The 23357-nt window shown below is 47.1% G+C and overlaps 18 non-coding genes across 18 annotated transcripts; all 18 read right to left on the reverse strand.

Annotated features, from left to right (window-relative positions):
* Nucleotides 1-1013: 1013 nt before the first annotated feature.
* TRNAS-GCU (transfer RNA serine (anticodon GCU)) lies at nucleotides 1014-1086 on the reverse strand. Its single transcript has one exon. It is a non-coding gene; the product is annotated as a tRNA-Ser (tRNA).
* Nucleotides 1087-1453: 367 nt separating this feature from the next.
* On the reverse strand, nucleotides 1454-1526 carry TRNAN-GUU (transfer RNA asparagine (anticodon GUU)). The gene has a single exon. It is a non-coding gene; the product is annotated as a tRNA-Asn (tRNA).
* Nucleotides 1527-3653: 2127 nt separating this feature from the next.
* On the reverse strand, nucleotides 3654-3726 carry TRNAN-GUU (transfer RNA asparagine (anticodon GUU)). Its single transcript has one exon. It is a non-coding gene; the product is annotated as a tRNA-Asn (tRNA).
* Nucleotides 3727-4240: 514 nt separating this feature from the next.
* TRNAN-GUU (transfer RNA asparagine (anticodon GUU)) lies at nucleotides 4241-4313 on the reverse strand. Its single transcript has one exon. It is a non-coding gene; the product is annotated as a tRNA-Asn (tRNA).
* A 1101-nt stretch (nucleotides 4314-5414) lies between these two features.
* Nucleotides 5415-5487, reverse strand: TRNAN-GUU (transfer RNA asparagine (anticodon GUU)). The gene has a single exon. It is a non-coding gene; the product is annotated as a tRNA-Asn (tRNA).
* Nucleotides 5488-6588: 1101 nt separating this feature from the next.
* On the reverse strand, nucleotides 6589-6661 carry TRNAN-GUU (transfer RNA asparagine (anticodon GUU)). Its single transcript has one exon. It is a non-coding gene; the product is annotated as a tRNA-Asn (tRNA).
* Nucleotides 6662-7175: 514 nt separating this feature from the next.
* On the reverse strand, nucleotides 7176-7248 carry TRNAN-GUU (transfer RNA asparagine (anticodon GUU)). Its single transcript has one exon. It is a non-coding gene; the product is annotated as a tRNA-Asn (tRNA).
* Nucleotides 7249-7909: 661 nt separating this feature from the next.
* TRNAN-GUU (transfer RNA asparagine (anticodon GUU)) lies at nucleotides 7910-7982 on the reverse strand. Its single transcript has one exon. It is a non-coding gene; the product is annotated as a tRNA-Asn (tRNA).
* Nucleotides 7983-8494: 512 nt separating this feature from the next.
* On the reverse strand, nucleotides 8495-8567 carry TRNAN-GUU (transfer RNA asparagine (anticodon GUU)). The gene has a single exon. It is a non-coding gene; the product is annotated as a tRNA-Asn (tRNA).
* Nucleotides 8568-11135: 2568 nt separating this feature from the next.
* Nucleotides 11136-11208, reverse strand: TRNAN-GUU (transfer RNA asparagine (anticodon GUU)). The gene has a single exon. It is a non-coding gene; the product is annotated as a tRNA-Asn (tRNA).
* A 2568-nt stretch (nucleotides 11209-13776) lies between these two features.
* On the reverse strand, nucleotides 13777-13849 carry TRNAN-GUU (transfer RNA asparagine (anticodon GUU)). The gene has a single exon. It is a non-coding gene; the product is annotated as a tRNA-Asn (tRNA).
* Nucleotides 13850-14509: 660 nt separating this feature from the next.
* TRNAN-GUU (transfer RNA asparagine (anticodon GUU)) lies at nucleotides 14510-14582 on the reverse strand. Its single transcript has one exon. It is a non-coding gene; the product is annotated as a tRNA-Asn (tRNA).
* An 805-nt stretch (nucleotides 14583-15387) lies between these two features.
* On the reverse strand, nucleotides 15388-15460 carry TRNAN-GUU (transfer RNA asparagine (anticodon GUU)). The gene has a single exon. It is a non-coding gene; the product is annotated as a tRNA-Asn (tRNA).
* Nucleotides 15461-16706: 1246 nt separating this feature from the next.
* Nucleotides 16707-16779, reverse strand: TRNAN-GUU (transfer RNA asparagine (anticodon GUU)). Its single transcript has one exon. It is a non-coding gene; the product is annotated as a tRNA-Asn (tRNA).
* Nucleotides 16780-17146: 367 nt separating this feature from the next.
* On the reverse strand, nucleotides 17147-17219 carry TRNAN-GUU (transfer RNA asparagine (anticodon GUU)). The gene has a single exon. It is a non-coding gene; the product is annotated as a tRNA-Asn (tRNA).
* Nucleotides 17220-17877: 658 nt separating this feature from the next.
* Nucleotides 17878-17950, reverse strand: TRNAN-GUU (transfer RNA asparagine (anticodon GUU)). Its single transcript has one exon. It is a non-coding gene; the product is annotated as a tRNA-Asn (tRNA).
* Nucleotides 17951-19197: 1247 nt separating this feature from the next.
* On the reverse strand, nucleotides 19198-19270 carry TRNAN-GUU (transfer RNA asparagine (anticodon GUU)). The gene has a single exon. It is a non-coding gene; the product is annotated as a tRNA-Asn (tRNA).
* A 2862-nt stretch (nucleotides 19271-22132) lies between these two features.
* Nucleotides 22133-22205, reverse strand: TRNAN-GUU (transfer RNA asparagine (anticodon GUU)). Its single transcript has one exon. It is a non-coding gene; the product is annotated as a tRNA-Asn (tRNA).
* Nucleotides 22206-23357: the final 1152 nt, after the last annotated feature.

A 23357-nucleotide genomic window follows, 5' to 3' on the forward strand; every position in this document is an offset into this window, starting at 1 on the left:
TCGAACCACCAACCTTTCGGTTAACAGCCGACGGCGTTAACCATTGCGCAACGGAAGCCCAAAGATTAAATGTTCGTCAGGTATTGTGGAAAAACTTTGTATTTTTACGTTACCTGTGAGATTTCACAACTCCGCTCCCGGGTGGGCTCGAACCACCAACCTATTAGTTAACAGCCGAACGCGCTAACCATTGAGCCACGGAAGCCCAAAAATTAAATGGTCGTCAGGTATTGTGGAAAAACTTTGGCTTTTTACGTTACATTTGAGACTTCACAACACTGCTCCCGGGTGGGCTCGAACCACCAACCTTAAGCTTAACATCCGAACACGCTAACCATGGAGCCAAGGAAGCTCAGAAATGAAATGGTCGTCAGGTATTGTGGAAAAACTTTGACTTTTTACGTCACATCTGAGACTTCACAACACCGCTCCCGAATGGGCTCGAACCACCAACCTTTCGGTTAACAGCCGAACGCGCTAACCATTGCGCCACGGAAGCCCAAAAATTAAATGTTCGTCAGTTATTTTTAAAAAACTCTGAATTTTACGTTACATCTAAGACCTCACAACACCGCTCCCGGATGGGCTCGAACCACCAATCTTTCGGTTAACAGCCGACGGCGTTAACCATTGCGCAACGGAAGCCCAAAGATTAAATGTTCGTCAGGTATTGTGGAAAAACTTTGGATTTTTACGTTACATGTGAGATTTCACAACTCCGCTCCCGGGATGGCTCGAACCACCAACCTATTAGTTAACAGCCGAACGCGCTAACCATTGAGCCGCGGAAGCCCAAAAATTAAATGGTCGTCAGGTATTGTGGAAAAACTTTGGCTTTTTACGTTACATTTGAGACTTCACAACACTGCTCCCGGGTGGGCTCGAACCACCAACCTTAAGCTTAACATCCGAACACGCTAACCATGGAGCCAAGGAAGCTCAGAAATGAAATGGTCGTCAGGTATTGTGGAAAAACTTTGACTTTTTACGTCACATCTGAGACTTCACAACACCGCTCCCGGATGGGCTCGAACCACCAACCTTTCGGTTAGCAGCCGAACGCGCTAACCATTGCGCCACGGAAGCCCAAAAATTAAATGTTCGTCAGTTATTTTTAAAAAACTCTGAATTTTACGTTACATCTAAGACCTCACAACACCGCTCCCGGATGGGCTCGAACCACCAACCTTTCGGTTAACAGCCGACGGCGTTAACCATTGCGCAACGGAAGCCCAAAGATTAAATGTTCGTCAGGTATTGTGGAAAAACTTTGGATTTTTACGTTACATGTGAGATTTCACAACACCGCTCCCGGGTGGGCTCGAACCACCAACCTTTCGGTTAACAGCCGAACGCGCTAACCATTGCGCCAGGGAAGCTCAAAAATTAAATGGTCGTCAGGTATTGTGGAAAAACTTTGGCATTTGACATTACGTTTGAGATCTCACAACACCGCTCCCGGGTGGGCTCGAACCACCAACCTTTCGGTTAACAGCCGAACGCGCTAACCATTGCGCCACGGAAGCCCAAAAATTAAACGGTCGTCAGGTATTGTGGAAAAACTTTGGCTTTTTACGTTACATTTGAGACTTCACAACACGGCAGCCGGGTGGGCTCGAACCACCAACCTTTTGGTTAACATCCGAACGCGCTAACCTTCGAGCCAAGGAAGCTCAGAAATGAAATGGTCGTCAGGTATTGTGGAAAAACTCTGACTTTTTACGTCACATCAGAGACTTCAAAACACCGCTCCCGGATGGGCTCGAACCACAAACCTTTTGAATAAGAGCTGAACGCGCTAACCATTGCGCCACGGAACCCCAAAAATTAAATGTTCGTCAGATATTTTTAAAAAACTCTGAATTTTACGTTACATCTAAGACCTCACAACACCGCTCCCGGATGGGCCCGAACCACCAACCTTTCGGTTAACAGCCGACGGCGTTAACCATTGCGCAACGGAAGCCCAAAGATTAAATGTTCGTCAGGTATTGTGGAAAAACTTTGGATTTTTACGTTACCTGTGAGATTTCACAACTCCGCTCCCGGGTGGGCTCGAACCACCAACCTATTAGTTAACAGCCGAACGCGCTAACCATTGAGCCACGGAAGCCCAAAAATTAAATGGTCGTCAGGTATTGTGGAAAAACTTTGGCTTTTTACGTTACATTTGAGACTTCACAACACTGCTCCCGGGTGGGCTCGAACCACCAACCTTAAGCTTAACATCCGAACACGCTAACCATGGAGCCAAGGAAGCTCAGAAATGAAATGGTCGTCAGGTATTGTGGAAAAACTTTGATTTTACGTCACATCTGAGACCTCACAACACCGCTCACGGATGGGCTCGAACCACCAACCTTTCGGTTAACAGCCGAACGCGCTAACCATTGCGCCACGGAAGCCCAAAAATTAAATGTTCGTCAGTTATTTTTAAAAAAACTCTGAATTTTACGTTACATCTAAGACCTCACAACACCGCTCCCAGATGGGCTCGAACCACCAACCTTTCGGTTAACAGCCGACGGCGTTAACCATTGCGCAACGGAAGCCCAAAGATTAAATGTTCGTCAGGTATTGTGGAAAAACTTTGGATTTTTACGTTACATGTGAAAATTCACAACACCGCTCCCGGGTGGGCTCGAACCACCAACCTTTCGTTTAACACCCGAACGCGCTAACCATTGCGCCACGGAAGCTCAAAAATTAAATGGTCGTCAGGTATTGTGGAAAAACTTTGGCATTTGACATTACGTTTGAGATCTCACAACACCGCTCCCGGGTGGGCTCGAACCACCAACCTTTCTGTTAACAGCCGAACGCGCTAACCATTGCGCCACGGAAGCTCAAAAATTAAACGGTCGTCAGCTATTGTGGAAAAACTTTGGCTTTTTACGTTACATTTGAGACTTCACAACACGGCAGCCGGGTGGGCTCGAACCACCAACCTTTTGGTTAACATCCGAACGCGCTAACCTTCGAGCCAAGGAAGCTCAGAAATGAAATGGTCGTCAGGTATTGTGGAAAAACTCTGACTTTTTACGTCACATCAGAGACTTCAAAACACCGCTCCCGGATGGGCTCGAACCACAAACCTTTTGAATAACAGCTGAACGCGCTAACCATTGCGCCACGGAAGCCCAAAAATTAAATGTTCGTCAGATATTTTTAAAAAACTCTGAATTTTACGTTACATCTAAGACCTCACAACACCGCTCCCGGATGGGCTCGAACCACCAACCTTTCGGTTAACAGCCGAACACGCTAACCATGGAGCCAAGGAAGCTCAGAAATGAAATGGTCGTCAGGTATTGTGGAAAAACTTTGACTTTTTACATCACATCTGAGACTTCACAACACCGCTCCCGGATGGGCTCGAACCACCAACCTTTCGGTTAACAGCCGAACGCGCTAACCATTGCGCCACGGAAGCCCAAAAATTAAATGTTCGTCAGTTATTTTATAAAAACTCTGAATTTTACGTTACATCTAAGACCTCACAACACCGCTCCCGGATGGGCTCGAACCACCAATCTTTCGGTTAACAGCCGACGGCGTTAACCATTGCGCAACGGAAGCCCAAAGATTAAATGTTCGTCAGGTATTGTGGAAAAACTTTGGATTTTTACGTTACATGTGAGATTTCACAACACCGCTCCCGGGTGGGCTCGAACCACCAACCTTTCGGTTAACAGCCGAACGCGCTAACCATTGCGCCACGGAAGCTCAAAAATTAAACGGTCGTCAGGTATTGTGGAAAAACTTTGGCCTTGTACGTTACATTTGAGACTTCACAACACTGCTCCCGGGTGGGCTCGAACCACCAACCTTAAGCTTAACATCCGAACACGCTAACCATGGAGCCAAGGAAGCTCAGAAATGAAATGGTCGTCAGGTATTGTGGAAAAACTTTGACTTTTTACGTCACATCTGAGACTTCACAACACCGCTCCCGGATGGGCTCGAACCACCAACCTTTCGGTTAACAGCCGAACGCGCTAACCATTGCGCCACGGAAGCCCAAAAATTAAATGTTCGTCAGTTATTTTTAAAAAACTCTGAATTTTACGTTACATCTAAGACCTCACAACACCGCTCCCGGATGGGCTCGAACCACTAACCTTTCGGTTAACAGCCGACGGCGTTAACCATTGCGCAACGGAAGCCCAAAGATTAAATGTTCGTCAGGTATTGTGGAAAAACTTTGGATTTTTACGTTACATGTGAGATTTCACAACACCGCTCCCGGGTGGGCTCGAACCACCAACCTTTCGGTTAACAGCCGAACGCGCTAACCATTGCGCCACGGAAGCTCAAAAATTAAACGGTCGTCAGGTATTGTGGAAAAACTTTGGCTTTTTACGTTACATTTGAGACTTCACAACACTGCTCCCGGGTGGGCTCGAACCACCAACCTTAAGCTTAACATCCGAACACGCTAACCATGGAGCCAAGGAAGCTCAGAAATGAAATGGTCGTCAGGTATTGTGGAAAAACTTTGACTTTTTACGTCACATCTGAGACTTCACAACACCGCTCCCGGATGGGCTCGAACCACCAACCTTTCGGTTAACAGCCGAACGCGCTAACCATTGCGCCACGGAAGCCCAAAAATTAAATGTTCGTCAGTTATTTTTAAAAAACTCTGAATTTTACGTTACATCTAAGACCTCACAACACCGCTCCCGGATGGGCTCGAACCACCAACCTTTCGGTTAACAGCCGACGGCGTTAACCATTGCGCAACAAAAGCCCAAAGATTAAATGTTCGTCAGGTATTGTGGAAAAACTTTGGATTTTTACGTTACATGTGAGATTTCACAACTCCGCTCCCGGGTGGGCTCGAACCACCAACCTATTAGTTAACAGCCGAACGCGCTAACCATTGAGCCGCGGAAGCCCAAAAATTAAATGGTCGTCAGGTATTGTGGAAAAACTTTGGCTTTTTACGTTACATTTGAGACTTCACAACACTGCTCCCGGGTGGGCTCGAACCACCAACCTTAAGCTTAACATCCGAACACGCTAACCATGGAGCCAAGGAAGCTCAGAAATGAAATGGTCGTCAGGTATTGTGGAAAAACTTTGACATTTTACGTCACATCTGAGACTTCACAACACCGCTCCCGGATGGGCTCGAACCACCAACCTTTCGGTTAACAGCCGAACGCGCTAACCATTGCGCCACGGAAGCCCAAAAATTAAATGTTCGTCAGTTATTTTTAAAAAACTCTGAATTTTACGTTACATCTAAGACCTCACAACACCGCTCCCGGATGGGCTCGAACCACCAATCTTTCGGTTAACAGCCGACGGCGTTAACCATTGCGCAACGGAAGCCCAAAGATTAAATGTTCGTCAGGTATTGTGGAAAAACTTTGGATTTTTACGTTACATGTGAGATTTCACAACACCGCTCCCGGGTGGGCTCGAACCACCAACCTTTCGGTTAACAGCCGAACGCGCTAACCATTGCGCCACGGAAGCTCAAAAATTAAACGGTCGTCAGGTATTGTGGAAAAACTTTGGCTTTTTACGTTACATTTGAGACTTCACAACACTGCTCCCGGGTGGGCTCGAACCACCAACCTTAAGCTTAACATCCGAACACGCTAACCATGGAGCCAAGGAAGCTCAGAAATGAAATGGTCGTCAGGTATTGTGGAAAAACTTTGACTTTTTACGTCACATCTGAGACTTCACAACACCGCTCCCGGATGGGCTCGAACCACCAACCTTTCGGTTAACAGCCGAACGCGCTAACCATTGCGCCACGGAAGCCCAAAAATTAAATGTTCGTCAGTTATTTTTAAAAAACTCTGAATTTTACGTTACATCTAAGACCTCACAACACCGCTCCCGGATGGGCTCGAACCACCAACCTTTCGGTTAACAGCCGACGGCGTTAACCATTGCGCAACAAAAGCCCAAAGATTAAATGTTCGTCAGGTATTGTGGAAAAACTTTGGATTTTTACGTTACATGTGAGATTTCACAACTCCGCTCCCGGGTGGGCTCGAACCACCAACCTATTAGTTAACAGCCGAACGCGCTAACCATTGAGCCGCGGAAGCCCAAAAATTAAATGGTCGTCAGGTATTGTGGAAAAACTTTGGCTTTTTACGTTACATTTGAGACTTCACAACACTGCTCCCGGGTGGGCTCGAACCACCAACCTTAAGCTTAACATCCGAACACGCTAACCATGGAGCCAAGGAAGCTCAGAAATGAAATGGTCGTCAGGTATTGTGGAAAAACTTTGACATTTTACGTCACATCTGAGACTTCACAACACCGCTCCCGGATGGGCTCGAACCACCAACCTTTCGGTTAACAGCCGAACGCGCTAACCATTGCGCCACGGAAGCCCAAAAATTAAATGTTCGTCAGTTATTTTTAAAAAACTCTGAATTTTACGTTACATCTAAGACCTCACAACACCGCTCCCGGATGGGCTCGAACCACCAATCTTTCGGTTAACAGCCGACGGCGTTAACCATTGCGCAACGGAAGCCCAAAGATTAAATGTTCGTCAGGTATTGTGGAAAAACTTTGGATTTTTACGTTACATGTGAGATTTCACAACACCGCTCCCGGGTGGGCTCGAACCACCAACCTTTCGGTTAACAGCCGAACGCGCTAACCATTGCGCCACGGAAGCTCAAAAAGTAAACGGTCGTCAGGTATTGTGGAAAAACTTTGGCTTTTTACGTTACATTTGAGACTTCACAACACTGCTCCCGGGTGGGCTCGAACCACCAACCTTAAGCTTAACATCCGAACACGCTAACCATGGAGCTAAGGAAGCTCAGAAATGAAATGGTCGTCAGGTATTGTGGAAAAACTTTGACTTTTTACGTCACATCTGAGACTTCACAACACCGCTCCCGGATGGGCTCGAACCACCAACCTTTCGGTTAACAGCCGAACGCGCTAAGCATTGCGCCACGGAAGCCCAAAAATTAAATGTTCGTCAGTTATTTTTAAAAAACTCTGAATTTTACGTTACATCTAAGACCTCACAACACCGCTCCCGGATGGGCTCGAACCACCAACCTTTCGGTTAACAGCCGACGGCGTTAACCATTGCGCAACGGAAGCCCAAAGATTAAATGTTCGTCAGGTATTGTGGAAAAACTTTGGATTTTTACGTTACATGTGAGATTTCACAACACCGCTCCCGGGTGGGCTCGAACCACCAACCTTTCGGTTAACAGCCGAACGCGCTAACCATTGCGCCACGGAAGCTCAAAAATTAAATGGTCGTCAGGTATTGTGCAAAAACTTTGGCATTTGACATTACGTTTGAGATCTCACAACACCGCTCCCGGGTGGGCTCGAACCACCAACCTTTCTGTTAACAGCCGAACGCGCTAACCATTGCGCCACGGAAGCTCAAAAATTAAACGGTCGTCAGGTATTGTGGAAAAACTTTGGCTTTTTACGTTACATTTGAGACTTCACAACACGGCAGCCGGGTGGGCTCGAACCACCAACCTTTTGGTTAACATCCGAACGCGCTAACCTTCGAGCCAAGGAAGCTCAGAAATGAAATGGTCGTCAGGTATTGTGGAAAAACTCTGACTTTTTACGTCACATCAGAGACTTCAAAACACCGCTCCCGGATGGGCTCGAACCACAAACCTTTTGAATAACAGCTGAACGCGCTAACCATTGCGCCACGGAAGCCCAAAAATTAAATGTTCGTCAGATATTTTTAAAAAACTCTGAATTTTACGTTACATCTAAGACCTCACAACACCGCTCCCGGATGGGCTCGAACCACCAACCTTTCGGTTAACAGCCGACGGCGTTAACCATTGCGCAACGGAAGCCCAAAGATTAAATGTTCGTCAGGTATTGTGGAAAAACTTTGGATTTTTACGTTACATGTGAGATTTCACAACACCGCTCCCGGGTGGGCTCGAACCACCAACCTTTCGGTTAACAGCCGAACGCGCTAACCATTGCGCCACGGAAGCTCAAAAATTAAACAGTCGTCAGGTATTGTGGAAAAACTTTGGCTTTTTACGTTACATTTGAGACTTCACAACACTGCTCCCGGGTGGGCTCGAACCACCAACCTTAAGCTTAACATCCGAACACGCTAACCATGGAGCCAAGGAAGCTCAGAAATGAAATGGTCGTCAGGTATTGTGGAAAAACTTTGACTTTTTACGTCACATCTGAGACTTCACAACACCGCTCCCGGATGGGCTCGAACCACCAACCTTTCGGTTAACAGCCGAACGCGCTAACCATTGCGCCACGGAAGCCCAAAAATTAAATGTTCGTCAGTTATTTTTAAAAAACTCTGAATTTTACGTTACATCTAACCTCACAACACCGCTCCCGGATGGGCTCGAACCACCAACCTTTCGGTTAACAGCCGACGGCGTTAACCATTGCGCAACGGAAGCCCAAAGATTAAATGTTCGTCAGGTATTGTGGAAAAACTTTGGATTTTTACGTTACATGTGAGATTTCACAACACCGCTCCCGGGTGGGCTCGAACCACCAACCTTTCGGTTAACAGCCGAACGCGCTAACCATTGCGCCACGGAAGCTCAAAAATTAAATGGTCGTCAGGTATTGTGCAAAAACTTTGGCATTTGACATTACGTTTGAGATCTCACACCACCGCTCCCGGGTGGGCTCGAACCACCAACCTTTCTGTTAACAGCCGAACGCGCTAACCATTGCGCCACGGAAGCTCAAAAATTAAACGGTCGTCAGGTATTGTGGAAAAACTTTGGCTTTTTACGTTACATTTGAGACTTCACAACACGGCAGCCGGGTGGGCTCGAACCACCAACCTTTTGGTTAACATCCGAACGCGCTAACCTTCGAGCCAAGGAAGCTCAGAAATGAAATGGTCGTCAGGTATTGTGGAAAAACTCTGACTTTTTACGTCACATCAGAGACTTCAAAACACCGCTCCCGGATAGGCTCGAACCACAAACCTTTTGAATAACAGCTGAACGCGCTAACCATTGCGCCACGGAAGCCCAAAAATTAAATGTTCGTCAGATATTTTTAAAAAATTCTGAATTTTACGTTACATCTAAGACCTCACAACACCGCTCCCGGATGGGCTCGAACCACCAACCTTTCGGTTAACAGCCGACGGCGTTAACCATTGCGCAACGGAAGCCCAAAGATTAAATGTTCGTCAGGTATTGTGGAAAAACTTTGGATTTTTACGTTACCTGTGAGATTTCACAACTCCGCTCCCGGGTGGGCTTGAACCACCAACCTATTAGTTAACAGCCGAACGCGCTAACCATTGAGCCACGGAAGCCCAAAAATTAAATGGTCGTCAGGTATTGTGGAAAAACTTTGGCTTTTTACGTTACATTTGAGACTTCACAACACTGCTCCCGGGTGGGCTCGAACCACCAACCTTAAGCTTAACATCCGAACACGCTAACCATGGAGCCAAGGAAGCTCAGAAATGAAATGGTCGTCAGGTATTGTGGAAAAACTCTGAATTTTACGTTACATCTAAGACCTCACAACACCGCTCCCGGATGGGCTCGAACCACCAACCTTTCGGCTAACAGCCGACGGCGTTAACCATTGCGCAACGGAAGCCCAAAGATTAAATGTTCGTCAGGTATTGTGGAAAAACTTTGGATTTTTACGTTACATGTGAGATTTCACAACACCGCTCCCGGGTGGGCTCGAACCACCAACCTTTCGGTTAACAGCCGAACGCGCTAACCATCGCGCCACGGAAGCTTAAAAATTAAACGGTCGTCAGGTATTGTGGAAAAACTTTGGCTTTTTACGTTACATTTGAGACTTCACAACACGGCAGCCGGGTGGGCTCGAACCACCAACCTTTTGGTTAACATCCGAACGCGCTAACCTTCGAGCCAAGGAAGCTCAGAAATGAAATGGTCGTCAGGTATTGTGGAAAAACTCTGACTTTTTACGTCACATCAGAGACTTCAAAACACCGCTCCCGGATGGGCTCGAACCACAAACCTTTTGAATAACAGCAGAACGCTCTAACCATTGCGCCACGGAAGACCAAAAATTAAATGTTCGTCAGTTATTTTTAAAAAACTCTGAATTTTACGTTACATCTAAGACCTCACAACACCGCTCCCGGATGGGCTCGAACCACCAACCTTTCGGTTAACAGCCGACGGCGTTAACCATTGTGCAACGGAAGCCCAAAGATTAAATGTTCGTTAGGTATTGTGGAAAAACTTTGACTATTTACGTCACATCTGAGACTTCACAACACCGCTCCCGGGTGGGCTCGAAGCACCAACCTTTTGGTTAACATCCGAACGCATAAACCTTCGAGCCAAGGAAGCTCAGAAATGAAATGGTCGTCAGGTATTGTGGAAAAACTCTGACTTTTTACGTCACATCAGAGACTTCAAAACACCGCTCCCGGATGGGCTCGAACCACAAACCTTTTGAACAACAGCTGAACGCTCTAACCATTGCGCCACGGAAGCCCAAAAATTAAATGTTCGTCAGTTATTTTTAAAAAACTGTGAATTTTACGTTACATCTAAGACCTCACAACACAGCTCCCGGATGGACACGAACCACCAACCTTTCGGTTAACAGCCGACGGCGTTAACCATTGCGCAACGGAAGCCCAAAGATTAAATGTTCGTCAGGTATTGTGGAAAAACTTTGGAGTTTTACGTTACCTGTGAGATTTCACAACACCGCTCCCGGGTGGGCTCGAAGCACCAACCTTTCGGTTAACAGCCGACGGCGTTAACCATTGCGCAACGGAAGCCCAAAGATTAAATGTTCGTCAGGTATTGTGGAAAAACTTTGACTTTTTACGTCACATCTGAGACCTCACAACACCGCTCACGGATGGGCTCGAACCACTAACCTTTCGGTTAACAGCCGAACGCGCTAACCATTGCGCCACGGAAGCCCAAAAATTAAATGGTCGTCGGGTATTGTGGAAACACTTTGGCATTTTACGTTACATGTGAGAGCTCACAACACCGCTCCCGGGTGGGCTCGAACCACCAACCTTTCTGTTAACAGCCGAACGCGCTAACCATTGCGCCACAGAAGCCCAAAGATTAAATGTTCGTCAGGTATTTTTAAAAAACTCTGAGTTTTACGTTACCTGTGAGATTTCACAACACCGCTCCCGGGTGGGCTCGAACCACCAACCTTTCGGTTAACAGCCGAACGCGCTAACCATTGCGCCACGGAAGCTCAAAAATTAAATGGTCGTCAGGTATTGTGCAAAAACTTTGGCATTTGACATTACGTTTGAGATCTCACACCACCGCTCCCGGGTGGGCTCGAACCACCAACCTTTCTGTTAACAGCCGAACGCGCTAACCATTGCGCCACGGAAGCTCAAAAATTAAACGGTCGTCAGGTATTGTGGAAAAACTTTGGCTTTTTACGTTACATTTGAGACTTCACAACACGGCAGCCGGGTGGGCTCGAACCACCAACCTTTTGGTTAACATCCGAACGCGCTAACCTTCGAGCCAAGGAAGCTCAGAAATGAAATGGTCGTCAGGTATTGTGGAAAAACTCTGACTTTTTACGTCACATCAGAGACTTCAAAACACCGCTCCCGGATAGGCTCGAACCACAAACCTTTTGAATAACAGCTGAACGCGCTAACCATTGCGCCACGGAAGCCCAAAAATTAAATGTTCGTCAGATATTTTTAAAAAATTCTGAATTTTACGTTACATCTAAGACCTCACAACACCGCTCCCGGATGGGCTCGAACCACCAACCTTTCGGTTAACAGCCGACGGCGTTAACCATTGCGCAACGGAAGCCCAAAGATTAAATGTTCGTCAGGTATTGTGGAAAAACTTTGGATTTTTACGTTACCTGTGAGATTTCACAACTCCGCTCCCGGGTGGGCTTGAACCACCAACCTATTAGTTAACAGCCGAACGCGCTAACCATTGAGCCACGGAAGCCCAAAAATTAAATGGTCGTCAGGTATTGTGGAAAAACTTTGGCTTTTTACGTTACATTTGAGACTTCACAACACTGCTCCCGGGTGGGCTCGAACCACCAACCTTAAGCTTAACATCCGAACACGCTAACCATGGAGCCAAGGAAGCTCAGAAATGAAATGGTCGTCAGGTATTGTGGAAAAACTCTGAATTTTACGTTACATCTAAGACCTCACAACACCGCTCCCGGATGGGCTCGAACCACCAACCTTTCGGCTAACAGCCGACGGCGTTAACCATTGCGCAACGGAAGCCCAAAGATTAAATGTTCGTCAGGTATTGTGGAAAAACTTTGGATTTTTACGTTACATGTGAGATTTCACAACACCGCTCCCGGGTGGGCTCGAACCACCAACCTTTCGGTTAACAGCCGAACGCGCTAACCATCGCGCCACGGAAGCTTAAAAATTAAACGGTCGTCAGGTATTGTGGAAAAACTTTGGCTTTTTACGTTACATTTGAGACTTCACAACACGGCAGCCGGGTGGGCTCGAACCACCAACCTTTTGGTTAACATCCGAACGCGCTAACCTTCGAGCCAAGGAAGCTCAGAAATGAAATGGTCGTCAGGTATTGTGGAAAAACTCTGACTTTTTACGTCACATCAGAGACTTCAAAACACCGCTCCCGGATGGGCTCGAACCACAAACCTTTTGAATAACAGCAGAACGCTCTAACCATTGCGCCACGGAAGACCAAAAATTAAATGTTCGTCAGTTATTTTTAAAAAACTCTGAATTTTACGTTACATCTAAGACCTCACAACACCGCTCCCGGATGGGCTCGAACCACCAACCTTTCGGTTAACAGCCGACGGCGTTAACCATTGTGCAACGGAAGCCCAAAGATTAAATGTTCGTTAGGTATTGTGGAAAAACTTTGACTATTTACGTCACATCTGAGACTTCACAACACCGCTCCCGGGTGGGCTCGAAGCACCAACCTTTTGGTTAACATCCGAACGCATAAACCTTCGAGCCAAGGAAGCTCAGAAATGAAATGGTCGTCAGGTATTGTGGAAAAACTCTGACTTTTTACGTCACATCAGAGACTTCAAAACACCGCTCCCGGATGGGCTCGAACCACAAACCTTTTGAACAACAGCTGAACGCTCTAACCATTGCGCCACGGAAGCCCAAAAATTAAATGTTCGTCAGTTATTTTTAAAAAACTGTGAATTTTACGTTACATCTAAGACCTCACAACACAGCTCCCGGATGGACACGAACCACCAACCTTTCGGTTAACAGCCGACGGCGTTAACCATTGCGCAACGGAAGCCCAAAGATTAAATGTTCGTCAGGTATTGTGGAAAAACTTTGGAGTTTTACGTTACCTGTGAGATTTCACAACACCGCTCCCGGGTGGGCTCGAAGCACCAACCTTTCGGTTAACAGCCGACGGCGTTAACCATTGCGCAACGGAAGCCCAAAGATTAAATGTTCGTCAGGTATTGTGGAAAAACTTTGACTTTTTACGTCACATCTGAGACCTCACAACACCGCTCACGGATGGGCTCGAACCACTAACCTTTCGGTTAACAGCCGAACGCGCTAACCATTGCGCCACGGAAGCCCAAAAATTAAATGGTCGTCGGGTATTGTGGAAACACTTTGGCATTTTACGTTACATGTGAGAGCTCACAACACCGCTCCCGGGTGGGCTCGAACCACCAACCTTTCTGTTAACAGCCGAACGCGCTAACCATTGCGCCACAGAAGCCCAAAGATTAAATGTTCGTCAGGTATTTTTAAAAAACTCTGAGTTTTACGTTACCTGTGAGATTTCACAACACCGCTCCCGGGTGGGCTCGAACCACCAACCTTTCGGTTAACAGCCGAACGCGCTAACCATTGCGCCACGGAAGCCCAACGATTAAATGTTCGTCAGGTATTGTGGAAAAACTTTGGATTTTTACGTTACATGTGAGATTTCACAACACCGCTCTTGGGTGGGCTCGAACCACCAACCTTTCGGTTAACAGCCGACGGCGTTAACCATTGCGCAACGGAAGCCCAAAGATTAAATGTTCGTCAGGTATTGTGGAAAAACTTTGACTTTTTACGTCACATCTCAGACCACACAACACCGCTCACGGATGGGCTCGAACCACCAACCTTTCGGTTAACAGCCGAACGCGCTAACCATTGCGCCACGGAAGCCCAAAAATTAAATGGTCGTCGGGTATTGTGGAAACACTTTGGCTTTTTACGTTACATGTGAGAGCTCACAACACCGCTCCCGGGTGGGCTCGAACCACCAACCTTTCTGTTAACAGCCGAACGCGCTAACCATTGCGCCACAGAAGCCCAAAGATTAAATGTTCGTCAGGTATTTTTAAAAAACTCTGAATTTTACGTTACATCTAAGACCTCACAACACCGCTCCCGGATGGGCTCGAACCACCAACCTTTCGGTTAACAGCCGAACGCGCTAACCATTGCGCCACAGAAGCCCAAAGATTAAATGTTCGTCAGGTATTTTTAAAAAACTCTGAGTTTTACGTTACCTGTGAGATTTCACAACACCGCTCCCGGGTGGGCTCGAACCACCAACCTTTCGGTTAACAGCCGAACGCGCTAACCATTGCGCCACGGAAGCCCAACGATTAAATGTTCGTCAGGTATTGTGGAAAAACTTTGGATTTTTACGTTACATGTGAGATTTCACAACACCGCTCTTGGGTGGGCTCGAACCACCAACCTTTCGGTTAACAGCCGACGGCGTTAACCATTGCGCAACGGAAGCCCAAAGATTAAATGTTCGTCAGGTATTGTGGAAAAACTTTGACTTTTTACGTCACATCTCAGACCTCACAACACCGCTCACGGATGGGCTCGAACCACCAACCTTTCGGTTAACAGCCGAACGCGCTAACCATTGCGCCACGGAAGCCCAAAAATTAAATGGTCGTCGGGTATTGTGGAAACACTTTGGCTTTTTACGTTACATGTGAGAGCTCACAACACCGCTCCCGGGTGGGCTCGAACCACCAACCTTTCTGTTAACAGCCGAACGCGCTAACCATTGCGCCACAGAAGCCCAAAGATTAAATGTTCGTCAGGTATTTTTAAAAAACTCTGAATTTTACGTTACATCTAAGACCTCACAACACCGCTCCCGGATGGGCTCGAACCACCAACCTTTCGGTTAACAGCCGAACGCGCTAACCATTGCGCCACGGAAGCCCAAAAATTAAATGTTCGTCAGTTATTTTTAAAAAACTCTGAATTTTACGTTACATCTAAGACCTCACAACACCGCTCCCGGATGGGCTCGAACCACCAACCTTTCGGTTAACAGCCGACGGCGTTAACCATTGCGCAACGGAAGCCCAAAGATAAAATGTTCGTCGTATTGTGGAAAAACTTTGGATTTTTACGTTACATGTGAGATTTCACAACACCGCTCCCGGGTGGGCTCGAACCACCAACCTTTCGGTTAACAGCCGAACGCGCTAACCATTGCGCCACGGAAGCCCAAAAATTAAATGTTCGTCAGGTATTGTGGAAAAACTTTGACTTTTTACGTCACATCTGAGACCTCACAACACCGCTCCCGGATGGTCTCGAACCACCAACCTTTCAGTTAACAGCCGAACGCGCTAACCATTGCGCCACGGAAGCCCAAAGATTAAATGTTCGTCAGGTATTGTGGAAAAACTCTGAATTTTACGTTACATCTATGACCTCACAACACCGCTCCCGGATGGGCTCGAACCACCAACCTTTCGGTTAACAGCCGACGGCGTTAACCATTGCGCAACGGAAGCCCAAAGATTAAATGTTCGTCAGGTATTGTGGAAAAACTTTGGATTTTTACGTTACATGTGAGATTTCACAACACCGCTCCCGGGTGGGCTCGAGCCACCAACCTTTCGGTTAACAGCCGAACGCGCTAACCATTGCGCCACGGAAGCCCAAAGATTAAACGGTCGTCAGGTATTGTGGAAAAACTTTGACTTTTTACGTCACATCTGAGACTTCACAACACCGCTCCCGGATGGGCTCGAACCACAAACCTTTTGAATAACAGCAGAACGCTCTAACCATTGCGCCACGGAAGACCAAAAATTAAATGTTCGTCAGTTATTTTTAAAAAACTCTGAATTTTACGTTACATCTAAGACCTCACAACACCGCTCCCGGATGGGCTCGAACCACCAACCTTTCGGTTAACAGCCGACGGCGTTAACCATTGTGCAACGGAAGCCCAAAGATTAAATGTTCGTCAGGTATTGTGGAAAAACTTTGACTTTTTACGTCACATCTGAGACCTCACAACACCGCTCACGGATGGGCTCGAACCACTAACCTTTCGGTTAACAGCCGAACGCGCTAACCATTGCGCCACGGAAGCCCAAAAATTAAATGGTCGTCGGGTATTGTGGAAACACTTTGGCATTTTACGTTACATGTGAGAGCTCACAACACCGCTCCCGGGTGGGCTCGAACCACCAACCTTTCTGTTAACAGCCGAACGCGCTAACCATTGCGCCACAGAAGCCCAAAGATTAAATGTTCGTCAGGTATTTTTAAAAAACTCTGAGTTTTACGTTACCTGTGAGATTTCACAACACCGCTCCCGGGTGGGCTCGAACCACCAACCTTTCGGTTAACAGCCGAACGCGCTAACCATTGCGCCACAGAAGCCCAAAGATTAAATGTTCGTCAGGTATTTTTAAAAAACTCTGAGTTTTACGTTACCTGTGAGATTTCACAACACCGCTCCCGGGTGGGCTCGAACCACCAACCTTTCGGTTAACAGCCGAACGCGCTAACCATTGCGCCACGGAAGCCCAACGATTAAATGTTCGTCAGGTATTGTGGAAAAACTTTGGATTTTTACGTTACATGTGAGATTTCACAACACCGCTCTTGGGTGGGCTCGAACCACCAACCTTTCGGTTAACAGCCGACGGCGTTAACCATTGCGCAACGGAAGCCCAAAGATTAAATGTTCGTCAGGTATTGTGGAAAAACTTTGACTTTTTACGTCACATCTCAGACCTCACAACACCGCTCACGGATGGGCTCGAACCACTAACCTTTCGGTTAACAGCCGAACGCGCTAACCATTGCGCCACAGAAGCCCAAAGATTAAATGTTCGTCAGGTATTTTTAAAAAACTCTGAGTTTTACGTTACCTGTGAGATTTCACAACACCGCTCCCGGGTGGGCTCGAACCACCAACCTTTCGGTTAACAGCCGAACGCGCTAACCATTGCGCCACGGAAGCCCAACGATTAAATGTTCGTCAGGTATTGTGGAAAAACTTTGACTTTTTACGTCACATCTCAGACCTCACAACACCGCTCACGGATGGGCTCGAACCACCAACCTTTCGGTTAACAGCCGAACGCGCTAACCATTGCGCCACGGAAGCCCAAAAATTAAATGGTCGTCGGGTATTGTGGAAACACTTTGGCTTTTTACGTTACATGTGAGAGCTCACAACACCGCTCCCGGGTGGGCTCGAACCACCAACCTTTCTGTTAACAGCCGAACGCGCTAACCATTGCGCCACAGAAGCCCAAAGATTAAATGTTCGTCAGGTATTTTTAAAAAACTCTGAATTTTACGTTACATCTAAGACCTCACAACACCGCTCCCGGATGGGCTCGAACCACCAACCTTTCGGTTAACAGCCGAACGCGCTAACCATTGCGCCACGGAAGCCCAAAAATTAAATGTTCGTCAGTTATTTTTAAAAAACTCTGAATTTTACGTTACATCTAAGACCTCACAACACCGCTCCCGGATGGGCTCGAACCACCAACCTTTCGGTTAACAGCCGACGGCGTTAACCATTGCGCAACGGAAGCCCAAAGATAAAATGTTCGTCGTATTGTGGAAAAACTTTGGATTTTTACGTTACATGTGAGATTTCACAACACCGCTCCCGGGTGGGCTCGAACCACCAACCTTTCGGTTAACAGCCGAACGCGCTAACCATTGCGCCACGGAAGCCCAAAAATTAAATGTTCGTCAGGTATTGTGGAAAAACTTTGACTTTTTACGTCACATCTGAGACCTCACAACACCGCTCCCGGATGGTCTCGAACCACCAACCTTTCAGTTAACAGCCGAACGCGCTAACCATTGCGCCACGGAAGCCCAAAGATTAAATGTTCGTCAGGTATTGTGGAAAAACTCTGAATTTTACGTTACATCTATGACCTCACAACACCGCTCCCGGATGGGCTCGAACCACCAACCTTTCGGTTAACAGCCGACGGCGTTAACCATTGCGCAACGGAAGCCCAAAGATTAAATGTTCGTCAGGTATTGTGGAAAAACTTTGGATTTTTACGTTACATGTGAGATTTCACAACACCGCTCCCGGGTGGGCTCGAGCCACCAACCTTTCGGTTAACAGCCGAACGCGCTAACCATTGCGCCACGGAAGCCCAAAGATTAAACGGTCGTCAGGTATTGTGGAAAAACTTTGACTTTTTACGTCACATCTGAGACTTCACAACACCGCTCCCGGATGGGCTCGAACCACAAACCTTTTGAATAACAGCAGAACGCTCTAACCATTGCGCCACGGAAGACCAAAAATTAAATGTTCGTCAGTTATTTTTAAAAAACTCTGAATTTTACGTTACATCTAAGACCTCACAACACCGCTCCCGGATGGGCTCGAACCACCAACCTTTCGGTTAACAGCCGACGGCGTTAACCATTGTGCAACGGAAGCCCAAAGATTAAATGTTCGTCAGGTATTGTGGAAAAACTTTGGATTTTTACGTTACATGTGAGATTTCACAACACCGCTCTTGGGTGGGTTCGAACCACCAACCTCTCGGTTAACAGCCGACGGCGTTAACCATTGCGCAACGGAAGCCCAAAGATTAAATGTTCGTCAGGTATTGTGGAAAAACTTTGACTTTTTACGTCACATCTGAGACCTCACAACACCGCTCACGGATGGGCTCGAACCACTAACCTTTCGGTTAACAGCCGAACGCGCTAACCATTGCGCCACGGAAGCCCAAAAATTAAATGGTCGTCGGGTATTGTGGAAACACTTTGGCATTTTACGTTACATGTGAGAGCTCACAACACCGCTCCCGGGTGGGCTCGAACCACCAACCTTTCTGTTAACAGCCGAACGCGCTAACCATTGCGCCACAGAAGCCCAAAGATTAAATGTTCGTCAGGTATTTTTAAAAAACTCTGAGTTTTACGTTACCTGTGAGATTTCACAACACCGCTCCCGGGTGGGCTCGAACCACCAACCTTTCGGTTAACAGCCGAACGCGCTAACCATTGCGCCACGGAAGCCCAACGATTAAATGTTCGTCAGGTATTGTGGAAAAACTTTGGATTTTTACGTTACATGTGAGATTTCACAACACCGCTCTTGGGTGGGCTCGAACCACCAACCTTTCGGTTAACAGCCGACGGCGTTAACCATTGCGCAACGGAAGCCCAAAGATTAAATGTTCGTCAGGTGTTGTGGAAAAACTTTGACTTTTTACGTCACATCTCAGACCTCACAACACCGCTCACGGATGGGCTCGAACCACCAACCTTTCGGTTAACAGCCGAACGCGCTAACCATTGCGCCACGGAAGCCCAAAAATTAAATGGTCGTCGGGTATTGTGGAAACACTTTGGCTTTTTACGTTACATGTGAGAGCTCACAACACCGCTCCCGGGTGGGCTCGAACCACCAACCTTTCTGTTAACAGCCGAACGCGCTAACCATTGCGCCACGGAAGCCCAAAAATTAAATGTTCGTCAGTTATTTTTAAAAAACTCTGAATTTTACGTTACATCTATGACCTCACAACACCGCTCCCGGATGGGCTCGAACCACCAACCTTTCGGTTAACAGCCGACGGCGTTAACCATTGCGCAACGGAAGCCCAAAGATTAAATGTTCGTCAGGTATTGTGGAAAAACTTTGGATTTTTACGTTACATGTGAGATTTCACAACACCGCTCCCGGGTGGGCTCGAGCCACCAACCTTTCGGTTAACAGCCGAACGCGCTAACCATTGCGCCACGGAAGCCCAAAGATTAAACGGTCGTCAGGTATTGTGGAAAAACTTTGACTTTTTACGTCACATCTGAGACTTCACAACACCGCTCCCGGATGGGCTCGAACCACAAACCTTTTGAATAACAGCAGAACGCTCTAACCATTGCGCCACGGAAGCCCAAAAATTAAATGTTCGTCAGTTATTTTTAAAAAACTGTGAATTTTACGTTACATCTAAGACCTCACAACACAGCTCCCGGATGGGCACGAACCACCAACCTTTCGGTTAACAGCCGACGGCGTTAACCATTGCGCAACGGAAGCCCAAAGATTAAATGTTCGTCAGGTATTGTGGAAAAACTTTGGAGTTTTACGTTACCTGTGAGATTTCACAACACCGCTCCCGGGTGGGCTCGAACCACCAACCTTTCAGTTAACAGCCGAACGCGCTAACCATTGCGCCACGGAAGCCCAACGATTAAATGTTCGTCAGATATTGTGGAAAAACTTTGGATTTTTACGTTACATGTGAGATTTCACAACACCGCTCTTGGGTGGGCTCGAACCACCAACCTTTCGGTTAACAGCCGACGGCGTTAACCATTGCGCAACGGAAGCCCAAAGATTAAATGTTCGTCAGGTATTGTGGAAAAACTTTGACTTTTTACGTCACATCTGAGACATCAAAACACCGCTCACGGATGGGCTCGAACCACTAACCTTTCGGTTAACAGCCGAACGCGCTAACCATTGCGCCACGGAAGCCCAAAAATTAAATGGTCGTCGGGTATTGTGGAAACACTTTGGCTTTTTACGTTACATGTGAGAGCTCACAACACTGCTCCCGGGTGGGCTCGAACCACCAACCTTTCTGTTAACAGCCGAACGCGCTAACCATTGCGCCACAGAAGCCCAAAGATTAAATGTTCGTCAGGTATTTTTAAAAAACTCTGAGTTTTACGTTACCTGTGAGATTTCACAACACCGCTCCCGGATGGGCTCGAACCACCAACCTTTCGGTTAACAGCCGACGGCGTTAACCATTGCGCAACGGAAGCCCAAAGATTAAATGTTCGTCAGGTATTGTGGAAAAACTTTGGATTTTTACGTTACATGTGAGATTTCACAACACCGCTCCCGGGTGGGCTCGAGCCACCAACCTTTCGGTTAACAGCCGAACGCGCTAACCATTGCGCCACGGAAGCCCAAAGATTAAACGGTCGTCAGGTATTGTGGAAAAACTTTGACTTTTTACGTCACATCTGAGACTTCACAACACCGCTCCCGGATGGGCTCGAACCACAAACCTTTTGAATAACAGCAGAACGCTCTAACCATTGCGCCACGGAAGCCCAAAAATTAAATGTTCGTCAGTTATTTTTAAAAAACTGTGAATTTTACGTTACATCTAAGACCTCACAACACAGCTCCCGGATGGGCACGAACCACCAACCTTTCGGTTAACAGCCGACGCCGTTAACCATTGCGCAACGGAAGCCCAAAGATTATATGTTCGTCAGGTATTGTGGAAAAACTTTGGAGTTTTACGTTACCTGTGAGATTTCACAACACCGCTCCCGGGTGGGCTCGAACCACCAACCTTTCAGTTAACAGCCGAACGCGCTAACCATTGCGCCACGGAAGCCCAACGATTAAATGTTCGTCAGATATTGTGGAAAAACTTTGGATTTTTACGTTACATGTGAGATTTCACAACACCGCTCTTGGGTGGGCTCGAACCACCAACCTTTCGGTTAACAGCCGACGGCGTTAACCATTGCGCAACGGAAGCCCAAAGATTAAATGTTCGTCAGGTATTGTGGAAAAACTTTGACTTTTTACGTCACATCTGAGACATCAAAACACCGCTCACGGATGGGCTCGAACCACTAACCTTTCGGTTAACAGCCGAACGCGCTAACCATTGCGCCACGGAAGCCCAAAAATTAAATGGTCGTCGGGTATTGTGGAAACACTTTGGCTTTTTACGTTACATGTGAGAGCTCACAACACTGCTCCCGGGTGGGCTCGAACCACCAACCTTTCTGTTAACAGCCGAACGCGCTAACCATTGCGCCACAGAAGCCCAAAGATTAAATGTTCGTCAGGTATTTTTAAAAAACTCTGAGTTTTACGTTACCTGTGAGATTTCACAACACCGCTCCCGGGTGGGCTCGAACCACCAACCTTTCGGTTAACAGCCGAACGCGCTAACCATTGCGCCACGGAAGCCCAAAAATTAAATGGTCGTCGGGTATTGTGGAAACACTTTGGCTTTTTACGTTACATGTGAGAGCTCACAACACCGCTCCCGGGTGGGCTCGAACCACCAACCTTTCGGTTAACAGCCGAACGCGCTAACCATTGCGCCACAGAAGCCCAACGATTAAATGTTCGTCAGGTATTGTGGAAAAACTTTGGATTTTTACGTTACATGTGAGATTTCACAACACCGCTCTTGGGTGGGCTCGAACCACCAACCTTTCGGTTAACAGCCGACGGCGTTAACCATTGCGCAACGGAAGCCCAAAAATTAAATGTTCGTCAGGTGTTGTGGAAAAACTTTGACTTTTTACGTCACATCTCAGACCTCACAACACCGCTCACGGATGGGCTCGAACCACCAACCTTTCGGTTAACAGCCGAACGCGCTAACCATTGCGCAACGGAAGCCCAAAGATAAAATGTTCGTCGGGTATTGTGGAAACACTTTGGCTTTTTACGTTACATGTGAGAGCTCACAACACCGCTCCCGGGTAGGCTCGAACCACCAACCTTTCTGTTAACAGCCGAACGCGCTAACCATTGCGCCACAGAAGCCCAAAGATTAAATGTTCGTCAGTTATTTTTAAAAAACTCTGAATTTTACGTTACATCTAAGACCTCACAACACAGCTCCCGGATGGGCACGAACCACCAACCTTTCGGTTAACAGCCGACGGCGTTAACCATTGCGCAACGGAAGCCCAAAGATTAAATGTTCGTCAGGTATTGTGGAAAAACTTTGGAGTTTTACGTTACCTGTGAGATTTCACAACACCGCTCCCGGGTGGGCTCGAACCACCAACCTTTCAGTTAACAGCCGAACGCGCTAACCATTGCGCCACGGAAGCCCAACGATTAAATGTTCGTCAGATATTGTGGAAAAACTTTGGATTTTTACGTTACATGTGAGATTTCACAACACCGCTCTTGGGTGGGCTCGAACCACCAACCTTTCGGTTAACAGCCGACGGCGTTAACCATTGCGCAACGGAAGCCCAAAGATTAAATGTTCGTCAGGTATTGTGGAAAAACTTTGACTTTTTACGTCACATCTGAGACATCAAAACACCGCTCACGGATGGGCTCGAACCACTAACCTTTCGGTTAACAGCCGAACGC

This window comes from Phalangium opilio, unplaced genomic scaffold (genome assembly GCF_054372755.1).
Source record: "Phalangium opilio isolate 3A_F unplaced genomic scaffold, DU_Popi_V2 ptg000352l_1, whole genome shotgun sequence".
Lineage (NCBI taxonomy): Eukaryota > Metazoa > Arthropoda > Arachnida > Opiliones > Phalangiidae > Phalangium > Phalangium opilio.